This window comes from Neofelis nebulosa, chromosome 4 (genome assembly GCF_028018385.1).
Source record: "Neofelis nebulosa isolate mNeoNeb1 chromosome 4, mNeoNeb1.pri, whole genome shotgun sequence".
Lineage (NCBI taxonomy): Eukaryota > Metazoa > Chordata > Mammalia > Carnivora > Felidae > Neofelis > Neofelis nebulosa.
Genome location: NC_080785.1, coordinates 51954523 through 51972390, shown reverse-complemented (window position 1 = coordinate 51972390; position 17868 = coordinate 51954523). Strand labels below are relative to the sequence as shown.

Below are 17868 nucleotides of genomic sequence, written 5' to 3'. Positions count from 1 at the left end.
CCCTCCCTCACTTGCATTCTCTCTCTCTCTCTCTCTCTATCTCTCTCTCTCTCTCTGTCTCTCTCTCAAAAATAATTTAAAAAATTTAAAAAAAAATTTTTAAAAAACCACTTTCTCACAAGAAATTCACTGCCACCATTTTGGAGCTGTTTTATACACCAACAGAACAGTTGGAGGATGGATAGTGGTCAACGGTCAGGCCAGTGCCTGTTGTTGTTGATAAAGAATGCTAGCCCTCGGAGAGCAGGGCACCCAGGCTTCCAGTTTGGGAATGAATAAGTCATGGGGAGGAAAAAAAACGCTGTTCCCATTGGTGGAAACCACGTCTTGAGTGATTAATGCCGGCTGCACACAGTGGAACCAAACAATAACAAGTAACAGCACTTACACAGCACTTAGGACGTGCCAGGCACAGTTCTAGAGGCTTTCCACATGTGAACTCATTTAGTTACACAAAAGCCCTGTGAAGTACGTGCCATTATCACCCCTGTTTTATAGATGAGGATCACACGCGGTAACTGGCAGTACCCGTGTTTGAAAGCACACGGTTTGTCACCAGAGGTCATTCCCTTAATTGCTGTAAACACCGCCCCCAAACAGGGGTCTTTGTGGTGTAAGTAGGATAAGCATAGAGAATGTAGGTGGAGTGCGTCCAGCATATATTATTACTGTTACACCATAATATAATGTCTAATCAACATATTACAATTAATAAACATTACTAAAATTATTATTTTCAAATAATTGATGATAAAGATGATCTGATTTGACTAGAAGTCACATAAGAACTGGGGCGCCTGGGCAGCTCAGTCAGTTAAACGTCTGACTCCTGATTTCGACTCAGGTCACAATCATGGTTCATGAGTTCGAGCCCCACATTGGGCTCTGCACTGACAGTGTGAATGAAGCCTGCTTGAGATTCTCTCTCTCTCTCTCTCTCTCTCTCTCTCTCTTTCTCTCCCTCTCTCTGCCCCTCCCCTACTCATCCTCTCTCTCTCAAAATAAATAAAACTTAAAAAAAAGGAAGAAAGAAAAAAGAAAGAAAGAGAGAAAGAAAGAAAGAAAGAAAGAAAGAAAGAAAGAAAGAAAGAAAGGAAAAGAAATCATGTAAGAACTGGCAACAAATGAACTGGACAAGCGGTGGCCAAGTTTCTGAGTCTGTTGCCAATCCCGAGTCACTGACGTACTGATTTGCAAACTTGTGTCTCACTTCCCCAGGCTCTGCCCATGGAAACAGCTCCTCAGGCTTTTTGGTAATCTGGTTTTGACATCTTCAGATGAAACTCCAAGAGCACGTTATTGCTCTAACTGAAGTTGCTGAATATTAAAATAGCGGGACTTTTCAACCACCTTCAAATGCGGCTTCCAGTTGCTTCCGTGTACAACTCTAGGAAGGAAACTGTATCATCACGAATGAAAACTTAGCTGGATGTAGGTTTCATAAGAATCGTTTAAGTGTGAAGGCTGAGAAATGTTATGGCCAATATGTGACTGCTCTGTCCAGCCACCAACAAACCGAAGGACGGGCTCCTTTTGCAAGTGAGGGGACAGGAGATTTGGGTCATATGTGGGCACCACCAGTCCAACGCTGAGAGTGTCACCACGCTGCCCCAGGGCGTGACTTACCAACAGGCTCTGCCTGTCTCCATCCACAGCTGTAGACATGGCCCAGGAAGGATGAGAAACTGCTCCTCACTGGGCTTTCACTGAACTTGGGGACTGCCAGATAAACAAGTACGATTGGGGTTTATTTTTGTTTATTTGTTCGTCTGTGTGTTTATTTGCGTTTTAGCCAGAGCAGCTTTCTGACTGCCACCTACAGAGAATTTGGAGGGACGAGGGCTTTATCTAGAGGTTTCTCTTTCCCACTAGAGCACACACTGCCATTTCAAGAAGCATTTCTATCAGCTGTAGGGGTTTGCTTGCAAGTTTTTGTGTAGCCATTAATGTTAAAAACAGAAGTCACGGTATCCGTTGGCATTTCAAGCATAAAGGAAAACTGTTTCCCTTGTGAAGAAGGCCCCTGTGTTTCCAGCAGTGCCCCAGATGCAATGTTTGTTTTAGGTGGAGGGAAAGGAAGGCAGGCAGAAAGGGAGCCGAGAAATGGCTTTTTTTCTAAGGGTGGCAGATCATTAATAATCGGTGAAGGATGAACTCGAGAAGCCTCAGTGCACATATTTCTAGGGCTGAAGTTGAAGACTTCATTAATATTCTAGAGGAAGATTGCTCCCGTGAAGTTTCCTCTGGGCCTCCAATCTAACTCAGCGCCATGTAAACTGCAGAGGAGCAATAGATTCTGAGATTAGCTTCCAGAACTTTATCAGTGGACACGGGAGAAGTGCGGTTCTCCACCCTAATGCAGAAATAAGCTGGTTTGCTTTGCTGTTAATCAGTTCGGGTTTCGCCTGTTTTGAGTCTCCAGGCTTATATATTGTAGCAAAATGCTGAACATCCATTTCTTTGGCAAATGTTTAGCTCCAGTAACATGAAGTGTGCCACATTTGTTTTAACCATGTTTAGAACTACTTCAACGTGACAGTTTATCAGCCCAGGCCAGAGGCCTTTCACATCTTACTTTAATTCGTCGAAAATCGGCTTACCCCTAGAGGCCCGAATGCACGGATAGAAGAAAACACAGCCTCTCTGTTTTGGCTAGCGAAGGATGGAAGGAGAGAAGAGGGTGGGGGGATTTCTCATCACACAATGAACACACACAAGTATCAACAATGGCCCCAGGGATGGCTAGGAGGTGGACACCCCGATACCTGGCTCTGGGCATGGGGTGAAAAGGGGAAAAAGAGGAGAGACATCATTTTCTGCTCATTCTGTGTATCTTGGGAGTTGTGCATTGGGAGGTGGAAGATGGCATACGGAAGAAAAGACAACCGGGGAATGGGGAGAAATTCCTTTGTTTTGTGCAAAGTCTCCCAAAGAGAGGGAAAAAAGCAAGCAAGTAATAAATAATATGCCCACATGTACCCCTGAGCCAAAACAACCCTCAGAGTTGAGACACTGCGGATCTCCTGTCCCGCCGACCCCTCCGCCATGAGCAAGCCACTTGTCCGGGTCGGTGGGTGGCTTTCCTGCCCTAACACTCAGGCCTTTGGCCTTTGTAGAAATATCTGCACTGGTACTTTGGAGCATTCTGATAAGAACAAGCCCTGTTTGTTTAAATATTAACTTCCCCACCGCTTCTGCCCCATTTCCATTCTACCCTCATCCTCTTCCAACTTTTTTTTTTAATCCCTTAAAGGAAATGTCACTGAAACATAAGGAATAGATCATTAGTATGTCTAACGGTAGACATTTTTTATTATGGAAAGCTCTGAATCCATACTGAACAAAAGCAACTGTTCAGAGCTCTCAAAGAAAAAAAAAATTGCCCAGCAATTTTAAGTTAATGGGCAAGATTAATGGATTGTCATATAATGTGAAGGGAAAGTATTAGAAAAAAAACGAAAGTGGCTCTGCAAAATTGGTTTGGAATTGGAGTCTACGTGAAGGCCCTTCAGTTGGAGGATTACTGTCTGCAGGGCTCGCGGCTAAGCGGGATATTAATTTGAAAGCCATGCCTTGTACCGATACCCAGCACTTAGTGGTTGGTTTTATGTTAAAAATGCTTAGTCTGAAGCCTGTGCTGAAAGTTTGCCCAAACATCTCATAGTTGATTGCACACCCGAGTGCCTGGGGGCTCTGAGCCCACACCTCAAGAATGTGGGTGATTGGGTGACATTTTGGCTCCACACCTGGATTTGTCAAGGCCTCTTAACGGCTGCTGGGAATGTGCCCTGCCTGGGGCCCGCTGCCCTCCCCCATCACCCCTCTGACAGATTAAAACACAACAGGGTCTGTTGCCTGACTGACACATTCCTCTCCTGTCTGCCTCTGAAAGGACTTTATTTAACAGTCCTGGAGTCGGGCTTTTGACTGACAGATTGTGAAGGGTAAAAGTCATTCGGTTCCATTAAGCCCTGTAACTGCTCGGGAACAAAACACCTTTAAAAAAAAGTGTCGGGGGGAGGGGAAAATAGAGCTGTGGAGAGTGGGGGCATGAGCTTTAGGGAGAAAAAAAGGGGATTCTTTTCAGGTTCAAAAACAATCCTTCTCTTTGCCTTCTGTCTATCAATTAGGGCGGCATTCCCAGAGGGAATACAGGCCTGGCCTCATTGGTGTCATTCAGCCGCCAATCTCCTGACAGGGACACCAAAGGGCCTCATGTAGCGCTGCGGAAACTGTCTGTCAGGCCATCAGCAGCTGCTATGACGACATCACCTCTGTTTTTCTAGGACTATTATAGAGAAAGGGGGGGGGGCAGGGGGCTCACCCATCAGAGTCTAAGTCTCAGCTCCAAATCTCTGTTCATATTTTCCTTTTACAACCCCCCGCATCTCTTCAACCCCAGCGTGAATTGCTTCACAAAAACATCATTTCCTTGCCTGGCTGGGCTACGGGGTAAATAACTTGCCAGCCAAGGACACAGTCTTAGGTGTCAAAGAGGGGTTCTACTTCTGGGAAAACTGAAGTCCTGACTGAATACATTCAATGACTGGTTCACACGAGCCCAAAGAAACGCTATTTGTGGTGGAAGGTGGACCCACCACCGAAAGGCCGGCATAGGCAGAGCTGTGTGAAAAGCCCTCGGCCCCACAAAGGGCTTCCTGCCAAGCCTTAGCCTTGTTTGGGTTCCTGTGGCTTTCGTTCCCCCTTGAGTTTTGCTTGGAGCCCAAAGGCTCAAATGGAGTTCAAAACCCTAAGCCAAACTCAGCTCCAAGCAACCACTTCCCACTTTTGTTTTTCTGCCTTGCTCTCTCCTTTCCTCAAGGCCAAACACACACACAAGCTAATTTGGGTTCGCCCCCAAAGACTCCTCGGCCTCAGCCGATCACCCTGAAGACCCAAAACGACAAAGAAGGGGTGCGTTTACCTGAGCTTCCTGGCTTCACTGGCAAAAATTGCCTTATTGCCTCTTACCCCCTCCTCTCTTCTCTCTACCCTCTCTGGATTCTGCCTCAAACAAGGGAGGTAAATGCGAGCCATGATGGCCTCCTACAAAGATACGTGGTTGTCTTTCGGTGTCCTGTGATGGCAGCATTTGTGACTGCAAGCATTTTCCTGGTAGCCTTTGCACATTACAGGGAGCTGCATCCAAATGGTAATGGCAGCACTTTGGACCAAACTGAGTGCTGGAGAGAGCCACTGCCAAGCCCCAAGGCTGGCTGGCCTTTCTGTTGCAATACTTCTATGGTGCTTCAGGGACAGAGATTACAGGGCTTCCCACTTTCACATAAACAGTACACGATGTTTAGCCAAATCCTGTAAGAACATGTACATAAAGCCCTCTCTGTGCTGCCAGGGCCATGATATCTATCTCTTTTCTATCTCTTATTTCCTCCTTCATTCTGAAGTCTCTGCGGGGGGTCCCATACTTCCTGAACATAAACCCCATCTGGAGTGGCTGAAGTCCATCCACGCAGCAATACCCTGGTCTCAGGCATCCAGATGCTGGGTCTTGGAATATGTACCACCTACATGAAGACTGTGCCTGGGGATATTTGGAATGAACTAGATTTTTGGCACTGGGGCTCTATGCAGAGGAGCAAGTGGGCAGCATGATAAGAGAGAAAGAGATGACTTGATTGTCATCTTCCTGCTCTATGGCCTCAGGAAGACACACTCAGGAGCCAGCCCTTTGCCATCTGTACCAACAGAAGTTGCAGCAGTCATGGGAGGCACTAAGGGTTCACTAATGAATAAACATTTCCAAACTGCTTTGCAGGTCTTTGGTTGCGATCTCTGCACATTTTCATCGCGGAAGCTGAGAGGAAACCAACCTAAGGGATTGGGCGGAATAGGCAGGGATGCACGCAAAGAGGTCTAAATTCCTGGGGGGGGGGGGGGGGGGGCAGTGCCACCGAAAAAAGACTTCAGTTACTATCTAAAAAGATACAGGGAGCATTTCGCTCAGGATGGATTACTTCAAAAATGTCACTTGGAGTAGCCCCGAGTGAGCAGATGCTTGGAGCTCCTGGGTGCTGAATGGCGACCTGGGTTCCCATCCAGGGGCTCCACGTCACCCTCCAAAGCCCCATAACCCCATCCCTCCTCCTCATGATTTTTCACAAGGATTTCAGATCCAGTGTTGTGAGATGCGCACACTTCTGGCCTTACCACAGACAACGGGTTCCAAATGTTTCTCAGTGGAAGGCCCAATAGTATGAGATCTGAATATCAAATCATCTGTGTTGGAAAGACAACCATCTTTGTTTACTACTTTCTCAAGGAATTCCTGACTGCACCCAACCAAGAGGTAGACATAGCCCTCTCTGGCCCCACATTCCACCATCTATTATATCAGGGACTGTGTCTCTCCCGTTTTTTCTTTGCAGTGTGCTAGCAGGACTTAAATGGTCTGTTGGGTCCTCGATGACAGTAAGGCTTCCTTCCTGGTGTATAATATCCATTGGGTACTATCTTTGTGGATTGTATATTCTTATAGTAACTTCCACTGACCGGTTACATTGGGAATAACCTTAAACCAAACCTGCTACAGTTCAAATTCAATGGAATAAGTGGTTGCTACCATTTAGACTCTATATTAGACAATTCACTCTTACTTATGTGTGAGGATACCCCCACTGTGAACCAGTCTACTCTTGTCAGATTCTTATAAAAGAGCAATAAAATCTATCCTAAACACCACTCTTCTGTCTTTCATTTTCTCTCCCATGCAAACCAAGAGACTCAGTAAGAGGCACTCAACATAATAATACCTAACTTCTTCCCTACCCACCAACTCAGGAAAATGCTGAGCCAGAAACATAAATGTTTACTTAGCAGGTTGCCTTGTGCTAAGAGTTCTGTCTTTCTGTCTCTCTCCACAGTGGGACAGGAACTGAGGATCTGAATGACCACCTGTAATCCCCACTGGAACAAATCCTGTGAGGATGGCTCTAACATGTTCCTTGGAATGTTACGAATTTCTAAAACATCATATATACCCATATTCAAAGGTAAATTTCATTACTTTTAAAATTATCCACGATTTTCTATTAGCCACATTCACAGCCCTCATGATAAAACAGCAATAAGTTGGAAGGAATTGAGATACAGAATGAATCGGAAAAAACAAAAATAATTGACTAAGAAAAGAAATCCAATATATCAGCCTTAAATTTAAATATGAGAAGTATATTCTTGGCACTGCACAGAAGCATTTTGGAAAAGCTCATTTGAAAAAATGAATGAATTGATCTGTTAAAAGTACAGAGACAGCTGGCTGTCAGATCCTTAAACAGTAATAAGGCTAAATTTTTCCAAGACCCTGAACCTAAACAATGATCTTAGACCAGGGATTAAAGATACACAGGCACATTAATCTTTGCTTCACTTTCCCAGACCTCATGGATTATAATGAATTTACTAGAATAATCATTATCTAGGAGAAGACTGGCTTTAAAAGGGAACTTAACTAAGAAAAGTAAAGTCATTCTAAAGATAAAATTAACTCTGGTTGGGAGTAATGAGCATTGAGTGCCTTCTTCATAGCAGTGGACTATAAATTTAATCCAAATATGTAAGATTTCCCTTGTTTCTTTCATACAGTTGACTGGCTTTGAAAAATATTGTGCCCTTTAACTTTCAAACACTTGTTTTGCTCTTAAATATACAAGGAGAAGGAATGGAAGGAGATAACGGAACAAAGGAAGAGGTAAGAAAGTAACATGGCTCAGCTTGTTCCTAAGGTTAATAATGATGCATCCCTGATATGAGCATTCGTCATTAGCTCAGCTGAGGTCTGGACAAGCCATGGAGCCCAAAAGCTGGATTGGAACAGCACAGAAATGAACCAGCCACAGATGATTTTTCTCAAGATGCTGGTGTCCAGTTAATCCTTAAACTAAGTAATGAGAAAAAGTTTACCTTATTCCAAAATGAAGTTGAGTATCATGGTGTTTCCACAGCCAGAAAGAGCTAATCGTCAAACAAATTCTGTCCCATCATCTTTTTTCTCTAACGTTTAACATTTATTACGGTTTATGCATTTAGAAACTGAAGCAGTTCATGTGAAAGAGCTGTTTAACCTTTTGTGAAAAAACAAATTCTCACAAAGCTCAACGCCCTGGAAAAACATGTGCTTAATTGGGACCAAAAGCCTAGCATTGTTGTATATTGGAAATGAATATGTTTCATTGAATTTCATGGTATTTTTATTATAATTTGAGAGGCAGTAATAGATATTAAAGATTCTTTGGCAGAAGATCTTTGTTTGAAAATGTTCCAAGGTTCAAATCTCAGTTTTCTTGCTCTGCACCATTTGCTTCTCTGTCAAGTAGTGTTGACAAGTTCACAACACCAAATAGCCAGTTGTTGTTCCTTTTTGGAACCTCCTTATCTTTCTTGGGAAACAGAGAGCTTTTTGAAATTTCCAAGTTTCTTCTAAGACTCTGGAGATGAAAGAATCAAGAGAGAAGAATCTGGCTCATCTTGGTTTCCATTTGTTCCATACACTTGATCAGAATGTGATAAATTCTCAGATTTCCATGAGAACTGATCCACACATCACCTATCATTTCAGCAAAGGTTGACAGGTGAGATGTTAAAAGATATCACGCCTTTAGGGCACAGTCCTAACGTGGACTGTCCTTATGTGGCTCAGTCACGTAAGAATCCAACTCTTGATTTCGGCTCTGATCATGATGTCTCAGTTCATGCAGTTGAGCCCCACATCAGGCTCTGTGCTGGCTCTGTGCTGGGATTCTCTCTCTCTTCCTCTCTCTTTGTCCCTCAGTGTTCTCTCTCTCAAAAAAATAAATAAATAAAAGATGTCATGCCTTTCTTTCTAACAGTCTCTCCCACAAGGACACCATGGCTTAGGCCCTGTCCTTCTTTGTAATTCCCAACTACATCATGTGAATGGTATTTCATATTGGTCTTTCCAGGACAGAATATAGCTGTGGCCTTTCTCTGAATGCCTGATCAAGATTTTCTATGAAGTCTTAATCGTTTTCCCTCTTTGTTCCAGGACCCAAGCTACAGAAAAAATCAAAATCCAAGCTGGGAGCCAATCAAAAACCTAAAACCATCGTTTTCCAAACTGATAGGTTTGGAAACATTGAGCAAAGTAAAACTTTTCTTCAGTTCTTTTAGATGCACATTCATTAAAGCCAAGAGTTTTTCTACTTTAAGTACTTGAAGTATGCATATAATTGGCTGTTGTTCTAGAACAGTCACCACGCATGCAGTTTTAAATGGGTGCCAGAGGGGCGCCTGGGTGGCGCAGTCGGTTAAGCGTCCGACTTCAGCCAGGTCACGATCTCGCGGTCCGTGAGTTCGAGCCCCGCGTCAGGCTCTGGGCTGACGGCTCGGAGCCTGGAGCCTGTTTCCGATTCTGTGTCTCCCTCTCTCTCTGCCCCTACCCCGTTCATGCTCTGTCTCTCTCCCAAAAATAAATAAAAAACGTTGGAAAAAAAAAATTTTTAAATGGGTGCCAGAAAGCACTATCGTGCTCTTACTGTTGGTGAGTCATTGACAATTTGGGCTGCCTGTGTGCATGAGTGTCTTTCCTGCCGGATTGATGCGTTGTCTTTGCAGGTGAACGTATGCTGTGCTGACGGTAGTGCCATGATGAAGCACCTGCATTCTGAGCATCAGATCCTCAACTGTGCTTGAAAAATACTTGGGGGCGGGGCACCTGGGTGGCTCAGTCAGTTAAGTGTCTGACTTCAGCTCAGGTCACGATCTCAAGGTCCGTGAGTTTGAGCCCCACATCAGGCAGTGGGCCGACAGCTCAGAACCTGGAGCCTGCTTCACATTCTCTGTCTCCCTCGCTCTCTGCCCCTCCACCACTCGTGCTCTGCCTCTCACTCTCTCTCTCTCTCTCTTTCTCTCAAAAATAAATAAACATTTTTTTAAAACTACTTTAAAATACTTGAGGGACAACTGTGTGGCTCTGTCAGTTAAGCCTCTGACTCTTGATTTCAGCTCAGTTCGTGATCTCACTGTTTGTCAGGTCGAGTCCGGCACTGGGCTCTGTGCTGACAGCATGGAGCCTGCTTGGGATTCTGTCTCCTTTTCTCGCTTCCCCTCCCTCACTTGCTCTCTGTATCTTTCTCAAAATAAATTAAAGTAAACTTAATTTTTTTTAATGAAAATACTTGAAAGAGAGTAGGATCCCCAAAATAACACAATTATGAATTTTAAAATTTTCTATATAAAATCAGGGCAACTCAAGCACCCACTCCCTACCCTAAATATTAGCCACCACACAGAGGAGACTTCAGGAACCATCACATCTTCCTTTTAGGTTTGGATTGGAGCTTATCCTATCACCAGAATTTTTTTCTTGTAATTGATTCCTCTTTATTACTGGTTTTCTATAAGTATTTAAGTATAATTTCAGATCTTTTTTAAAAAGCTCATTTTAAGCAAACTCGTAACAATGGCAAAGAGTCACTTTGAAATCAGTAAGACACCAGAGCACAAAATATACACGTACTAATTAACCTTACCTTCATGTTGATACTACGTCTCTAGCCAAGTCTGAAATGTATTATGTATCATGACATTTCCCCTCCTGTGAAGAGTCTATTACCTTTGCTGAAACTTTATTTTCATCTCCATTAGTTAAAAAGCAAAGGAATTTGGCCCAAAATGCAAAATATTTTAAGAAATGGGGGTGCCTGGGTGGCTCAGTTGGTTAAGTGTCCAACTCTGGCTCAGGTCATGATCTCACGGTTTGGGGGTTCGAGCCCTGCATCAGGCTCTGTGCTGACAGCTCAGAGCCTGGAGCCTGCTTCGGATTCTGTGTCTCCCTCTCTCTCTGCCCCTCCCCTGCTTGCACGTGCTCTCTCTAAAAACTAAACATTAAAAACAAATGTAAAAAAGAAATGGGAATGAGCTGTTTAAAAATACATACCCACCACCATCAGGAGCACTTATAACAACACAACGGCAACATTTGGGTAGCATGTCTTTGGCTGTTTCCAGAGTCCCAATGTGAAGTGGAGACACTGAGTTCAATTATGTAGCTATTTTGGTTTGGTTTGCCTAGCTTGAATGATTGGGATATTTGTCCCAATTATTCCCTAACACTTTGTACATGCAGATGGAGGCTTACCTTGTGATTGGGTGCAGAACCTTCAATGGGGAGATGGGAAACTCAGATTCTGTGTTTAAGTGGCCCAATGATTAAGCCTGTAATGTTGACCAAGTTACATCCACTGCGTGCCTCAGTTTATTCATCTTACAAATAGGCAAAGAGAGAGAAATCCCATTTTATTAAAGCCAATCAAGATGACTGGACTTAAAACCCTCTTCTGCAGCTTTGAGAGTAAATGGGACATAAAAATGAAATAATGTGTTAGACCAGGTTTCCTAGTAAACAGAGCCAGAAGCAGGAATTAAGTTCTGTTGCTTTCTTTGGCAGGTATAGTTTCGGGGCAACAGAAGTGAAAGGAAAGAGAAGCAAGGCAGGGAAGGATAAAAAGCAAGGCCAAGCGATGCTTCACGGTGGGCCTCAAAGAATCTGGAGCGGGAGGAGGGAGAGGAAATGTTTTTACCAATTTCCTGTCTATCTCCTGTTTGCCATTGGTCAATGAGTGCACCATGGGGAGTTAACACCCCGCACTTCCAGATTGAACCATCTAGTCCCTGTGACACAGCCCATGGCCTGCAGGGCAGCATTCCATCGGAGCCAGGATGTCACAGAGAACCAGAGAGGTGGGTGTGTGACAGCATGGCGTCAGGCTGCAGAATGATGTCAGCCCTCAGCTAGTGAAAGCCACAGTAGGGACTGGGCAGAGAGAGCGGCTGAGAGCCTGGAGGCAAAGCAGAAAGAATATGAAGATATTCGTGAGATGTGTCCAGTACAAATGCAATTAGCCAAGTTGAATCCCTACTATAACTACAGGTTTGGCATACCTGTAAGTTAGGAAGAACTACCAAAGTGCCAATCACTTTGCCAAAGAACATGGCGTTGGCCAAAACCAAGGCCGTTGACGTTTCTGACTTTGAACAGCAAAGTTAAAATACGTTCTTAAATACATTGTTTAAATGGAAGGGACACGATGCCAAAAGCATAGATGATTTTAAGCCTTTCCAGAAGCCACCATGTCACCAATATCAAGGGTGTGAAAACCTCACACTAAGAATTAGCCCAGCTGTTCCCATAGCTAGAAATTCACAATAGTCACCATGTATGAGTCTCTGCTTCCCTGGTCATGGGTAGGAATGCCCTAGGAAGCAGGGCAGAAGCAAAATTCATGGGCACTGTCTTTCTATTAACGAGCTCACGTTTGAGTTGGGAGGGCAAGAGCTATTTATTTTTCTTTGTATGCTCAGCTTCTGTCCTTCCCCCTTCCTTTTTTTTTTAAATCTTTATTTATTTTTGAGACAGAGCACGAGCAGGGGAGGGGCAGAGAGAGAGGAGACACAGGATCTGAAACAGGCTCTGGGCTCTGAGCTGTCAGCACAGAGCCCGACGCGGGGCTCGAACTTGTCAACTGCACGATCGTGACCTGAGCCGAATTCAGACGTTCAACCCACTGTGCCACCCAGGCACCCCAGTTCTTCCTCCTTTCTAACAATGGTGCCCTAGATATTGTTTGAGCACCCACCCTCCCCCTCACTCCTTGCAGTTTAGGTAGGACTGACCCCATCCCCAGCTTCAGGGCATGTGCCCCATGGCTGGCCCATTAGAGCCACATGACTTGTTCAGGAGTGGTTCACAGCCAATGTGAGCCAATTTAGCAGACAAACGTGTCTTCTTTTTTCTTCTGGATTTGGAGCTGGGAAGATCTATTTGTAAGGCTGCTGGCAGCCATTTGGCCTCACCAGGCAAAGCATGCCTGAGTAATAGAGCCAGCTCAATGGAAGGCAAAACTGAAAAACGGAGAAAGACTGGATCTCAAGAGCATTGTTAAAGCCTCTGGATCCAGCTGAACTCTTTGGTTACTGAGCCAATCAAGTCCCCTTTTTGCTTAAAGTAGTTTTCTGTTACTTACAGCTGAAGAATCTGAACGCACAGGGAGACAGACTCGTAAGTAATCATGATGCAATGTGATCAATCCTCACATGAAGAGAGAAACTAAATAAATGCTTGGGGAGCCCTGGACAGAAAGTACAGCTTCTTTGGATCTCTATTAGTAAAATGACTGGGTCTGCATAGATAACCTTTAAAGCCCTCCAGTCCTGACCCCATCCCAACACTCTATGGCTCCTGAGGGCCTCCCTTCGGTGTCCAGGACTGCTACACAGGGCGTAAGCACACTCATGACCATCCATTTACTTTTCTCCACATTCTAGAATGTTCCATCAGATTATCAACACGGTGGGTCACAGTTTGTAAATGCAAACCCATAGCCAGTTAGTGGAAGAGGAGGTGAGCCTGCCAATCGATAATCATCAGACCACCTCAGACACTTCCAAAACTTACCTCATGACATTCCTGGGTCCTTAGGTAAATCCTTAGACTTGAGGCTTAAGAAAATGAATCACACATGTGTCTTCCTCTCTGATGTGATGATGTGCAATGGTCTGGGTGAAGCATCGTAGCTGTTCTATATAAATACAAGAAGGATTTGAATACATAAGATGATGAGCAAGGTAGGAGGGAAAATAAGAATCAGAGAAAGTTCCAGGAGTCGTCATCATTCTGGCAGTGGACCACTTTCTGGGGTTCCTTTCCTGTAGCGCCTACAATAGTTTATTACAAATAAACACAGAGTTAATCCAGAAAATGGCTTAGTCTCCTTCCCTGAACATGCAGATCCTTTAGCCAGAGACGGGGGCGGGGGGGCTCGTCCACACACCAGGTGTCATCTGGACAAAGGGGGTTTCTGCTCTCCTCACTCTCCAGGCTAATTGCACATTTCAGACACAGTGGAAATAAAAACCCGTCATCCAGTCATCCACTGCTGCTGTCGACGCCAGCACTGCAGTTCTCAACAGAGGCAACTGGCTCCCGGCCATCCACATATTCCCACCTCTCACTGCGGTCATCATTCTGGTCATTAGATCGCAACAATAGTAGCCAGATAACCACAGTCAGAACAGAGAGAGAGCATTCTTTAATGCATTCCCAGTATGGACCTCCCCAGTGTGGCTGGTCACACTGAAGAAAAATCATGCAATTATTTGTACCACCACCTACCTGTGTGTGTGTGTGTGTGTGTGTGTGTGTGTCAGAGGGAGAGAGAGAGAGAGAGAGAGAGAGAGAGGATGGGGCAGGGGCAGCACCTACTAGTAGCCAGGTATTATGTTAGGTACCCTGCATGCATTATCTTGTTTTGTTTTCACAATCATCCTGCCACATAAAAGCTCTATGGTCTCTATTTTACATAGAAACTGAGGCTCAGAGATATTTGCTAACTTGCCCAAGGTCACACAGCTAACAAGCAGTGGGAACTGGCCTCAAACCTGGAGGCGCATTCTTACCCATTACGCTCAGCTACCTCCCCTAGCTTTTGTTGTTTTCCCAGAGGTGATGTGATTCAATCCCACAACCCGCCCAGTTTGGGGGGTTTTTTTGGCCTCACAGAATTTCTTCCATGACCCCACTCCCAGTTTGTTCTGCTCCCTAATCCAGAGATGGAAAAGTTACCAGATGAGACAGTATACTTGTAACTAAAAGAGCAATGTCATTCCCAGAGTGCTGCTGGGAATATACGAAAGTGCTCTGTGTTTATCAGTAAGCAGATAGGACATACGTGAACTCAACCTCTGACAATGTATGCGCATATGTATTTGGGTAGATCCGACACATAAGATCCTCTCAAAAAAGATCTTGAGAGAACTTTTATCCATCCAACACATTTTTATTGCATATCTCCCACATGACACTGGACCAATACTAAATGACTAGTTTGATCTTTGCATTTCTGGGGCAGACACGTAAGCAGGTGCAAATAGAGGGAAGAACAGACAAACTTCACAAATGTGCTGCCAGCCAAATCCTTTGACTGCCATGTGGAAAGACCAGAAATATAGGGAAAAGTTTTGAAGGAAGTAACATTTTAATTAAGCCTTGAAGGCTGAGAAGAATTTTGACAAGTGTAGAAGGGGAAGAAGAAATTCCAGGGGACACTGGGGGTTAAGAAAATAAGGTGGTAAGCTGAAGTCAGATCTTCACCAGAGAAAATAGTCTAATCCGATCGGTAGGTAAGAGGTCATTCGGGACTCTTGAGAGGAGCTTGACAGACAGAAGGGGCCAAACCATACAGGACCTTTACAGAAGACAGGGGGTGTTTTTGTACACCCACCACCCATATTGCCTTTAGTCAGCTGCTCCTCCTTCACTACGTGTGGTCCCAGTGGGTCTGTCATCACTGAGTCCAGGCATCCACAGTCGTGGGGTGGGCACATGGCTCGGGAGGACCTAATCAGAGCTGGCATGAATGACTGGTCTAGGGCTGGACACAAGATCCTAGTAGGGTCAATCAGGGCTTTCCTGGCTTCACACAACGATAACAGAAAAAAGAAGTGCTTCTTTCTTCCTATGTTGAAAGATTATCAGTTTGCATGTGGGCGGCCATCTTCCCCACTTTCTGAACAGACTGTGCCTGTAGGGTGAAGCCCTGACAATGAGGGACCTGAAGCCAGGAGGTGACAGAGAGAGAGACAGGGCCCAGAAGATGTTGATTGAGCCCCTGCACCCACCTCTGTCTGAGGCTCTAGATCCATCCTTAGACTCCTCAGTCACGTGAGCCATTAACTGATCTCCTTTGAGCTAGTTTGAGCCAAGAGTCCTGACCGGTTCGGCTACGAATGTTCTACTAAGGAGTTTGGGCTTCCTGAGGTAGGGCTGGGAAGCCACTGAAAAGCCTCTCCTCTTCAATGCTTAGAGAACAGACTTGTACTGCAGACGGAAAGTCTATGGAGAGATTAAACAACCTTTCAGGGGTCAGAGGCAACATCCACAGAACCTTCTAACTCATTATGCAAATGAAAGCAGTTAAACCCTTTCCACAGCCACTGTAGAATAACACACTTTGCTACCAAAAGCTACCCAAAGAGCCACACTAAATGATAAACCTGAGTTAGAGCTGCACATTACTCCCAGTATCGTCAGCAAAATCTGGATAGTAGACGTCTCACCCCACAGGGTGACAATATCTCAAGAGGAGCAGGTGACTTGTAAGGTCAAGGAACAGGGCCTGAAACAGCATTACTGTAACAAATGTGAAGGGTCCGGTTACCTCCCTCTCTGAAACCCAAGACGTTTGAAGGAAAAGAGGTGCTGAAATATCTGCCGCTGGCAGTGACACCTAAGAACACGGGTGACCGCCCCTGCCCCCACCCCGCGCATGCAAGGGCAGGGATCGGGCCTTTTGCTGCAAATAGCTTTGAACCTTCTGCTTACCTCCAGCCCTCGCTTCTATCTCTGAGAAAAAAAGAAAACCACTTTGCTCTTAGCCCAGGCCTAGTGTATCAGGTCACTGTCACTTTGGCAGGTCCCTGTCACAAGATGAACCCTGACCAAATAGGAGCTACTCAGGGCTGGGAAAAGCCTCAAGTGGGCACTTGATCTTCCAGTGCCTCTGGATAAGAGAACATATAAGCCCAGGAATGTGCTTCCTCCGACCTGGAAGGCTCTGCCTCTGGGGCAGTTTCTTACCAGGCTGATTTAACATAGCAACGGGGAGGGGGGGGGGCTGATTTAACATAGCAACGGCGGGGGGGGGGGGGGCTGCCGGGGTGGCTCAGGTGGTTAGGCTAGGCATCCGACTTCAGCTCAGGTCATGATCTCACAGTCCGTGAGTTCGGGCTCCACATAGGACTCTGTGCTGACAGCTCAGAGCCCGGAGCCTGCTTCGGATTCTGTGTCTCCCCTTCTCTCTGCCCCTCCCATGCTCATGCTGTGTCTCTCAATAATAAATAAATGTTAAAAAAATTTTAACATAGCAACAAGGAGACGAAGTGGGGACAAAGGGGGTGGCATCTCCTGTCGTCACCCTCTGCCCATACCAACTCCTCCTCCCACTGCCCTTGTAAGACACAGAACGAAAAGCCTGGAAGAAGCAGGACGTCAGCCAGTGGCCACTCAGCCTAGGAGTGCTTAGCAGCATATGTGTACAAAGGAGGCTGGGGCAGGGGGAGGGGGCACGGAGATCCCAGGACCCACCACGGCTGGGGCTTAGAAGACTCAAAGCAAACTCTTCCGGCCATCACCCCACTGTATGTGACTAATTCCCAGACACTCATTTTTCACATTTCAACAACTCTGAAATAGGAATGTATCTGTAATCAATGGTGTGGCATACTTGAAAATTGTTAGCTTTTCCTTTCTTGGGGATTTTAGAAATAATGGTGTGTTTTACAGCTGATGTTTTTCTAGGTTCAAAAAAATAACGATATGCAAGACCACCTCCTCACAGTGTTAAACTAAAACTTCCAGTCTATTCCCCAGAGACATTTTATAATCCAAAAGACCCACTGCAGCAGTCAGAGCGGGAGTCACAAAAACCAGAAGGGACCCTGGTGCTGCAAGAGAGGCAAATGGTCTATGCCACTCAGTGTCCTCAGAAGTTGTAATGTACAAAAGAAGGTATGAGTTACAAATCACTCACATTTGGAAAATGGCAGATTGATGCCTCCTATAAGAAGTCATCAGCTCTGATAAGCATTTCTCATCTTGATGCCTGAGTTGAGGGCACATGGTGGCAGGGGTGATAAAGTGATTGGGATGCTGGTAATATGATGATGACAATGATAAGACCTAACATTTAGATAGACCTTTATAGTCTCAGAACATTTTCCTGCGCATTACATGACCTCATGACCTCAGCTGGTATCACCACCATTTTTTTTTAAGTTTATTTTTTTATTTTGAGATTTATATATAGATATAGATATATAGATACATAGATAGGT

The 17868-nt window shown here is 45.0% G+C and overlaps 1 long non-coding RNA gene across 1 annotated transcript in view; it reads right to left on the bottom strand.

Moving 5' to 3' along the window:
* Window positions 1-13548, bottom strand: part of LOC131509254 (uncharacterized) — a 76808-nt gene extending 63260 nt beyond the window's left edge. Inside the window, exon 1 of the long non-coding RNA XR_009260394.1 lies at window positions 13433-13548. This is a non-coding gene — a long non-coding RNA (uncharacterized LOC131509254). The remainder of the gene's footprint in view (window positions 1-13432) is intronic.
* Window positions 13549-17868: the final 4320 nt, after the last annotated feature.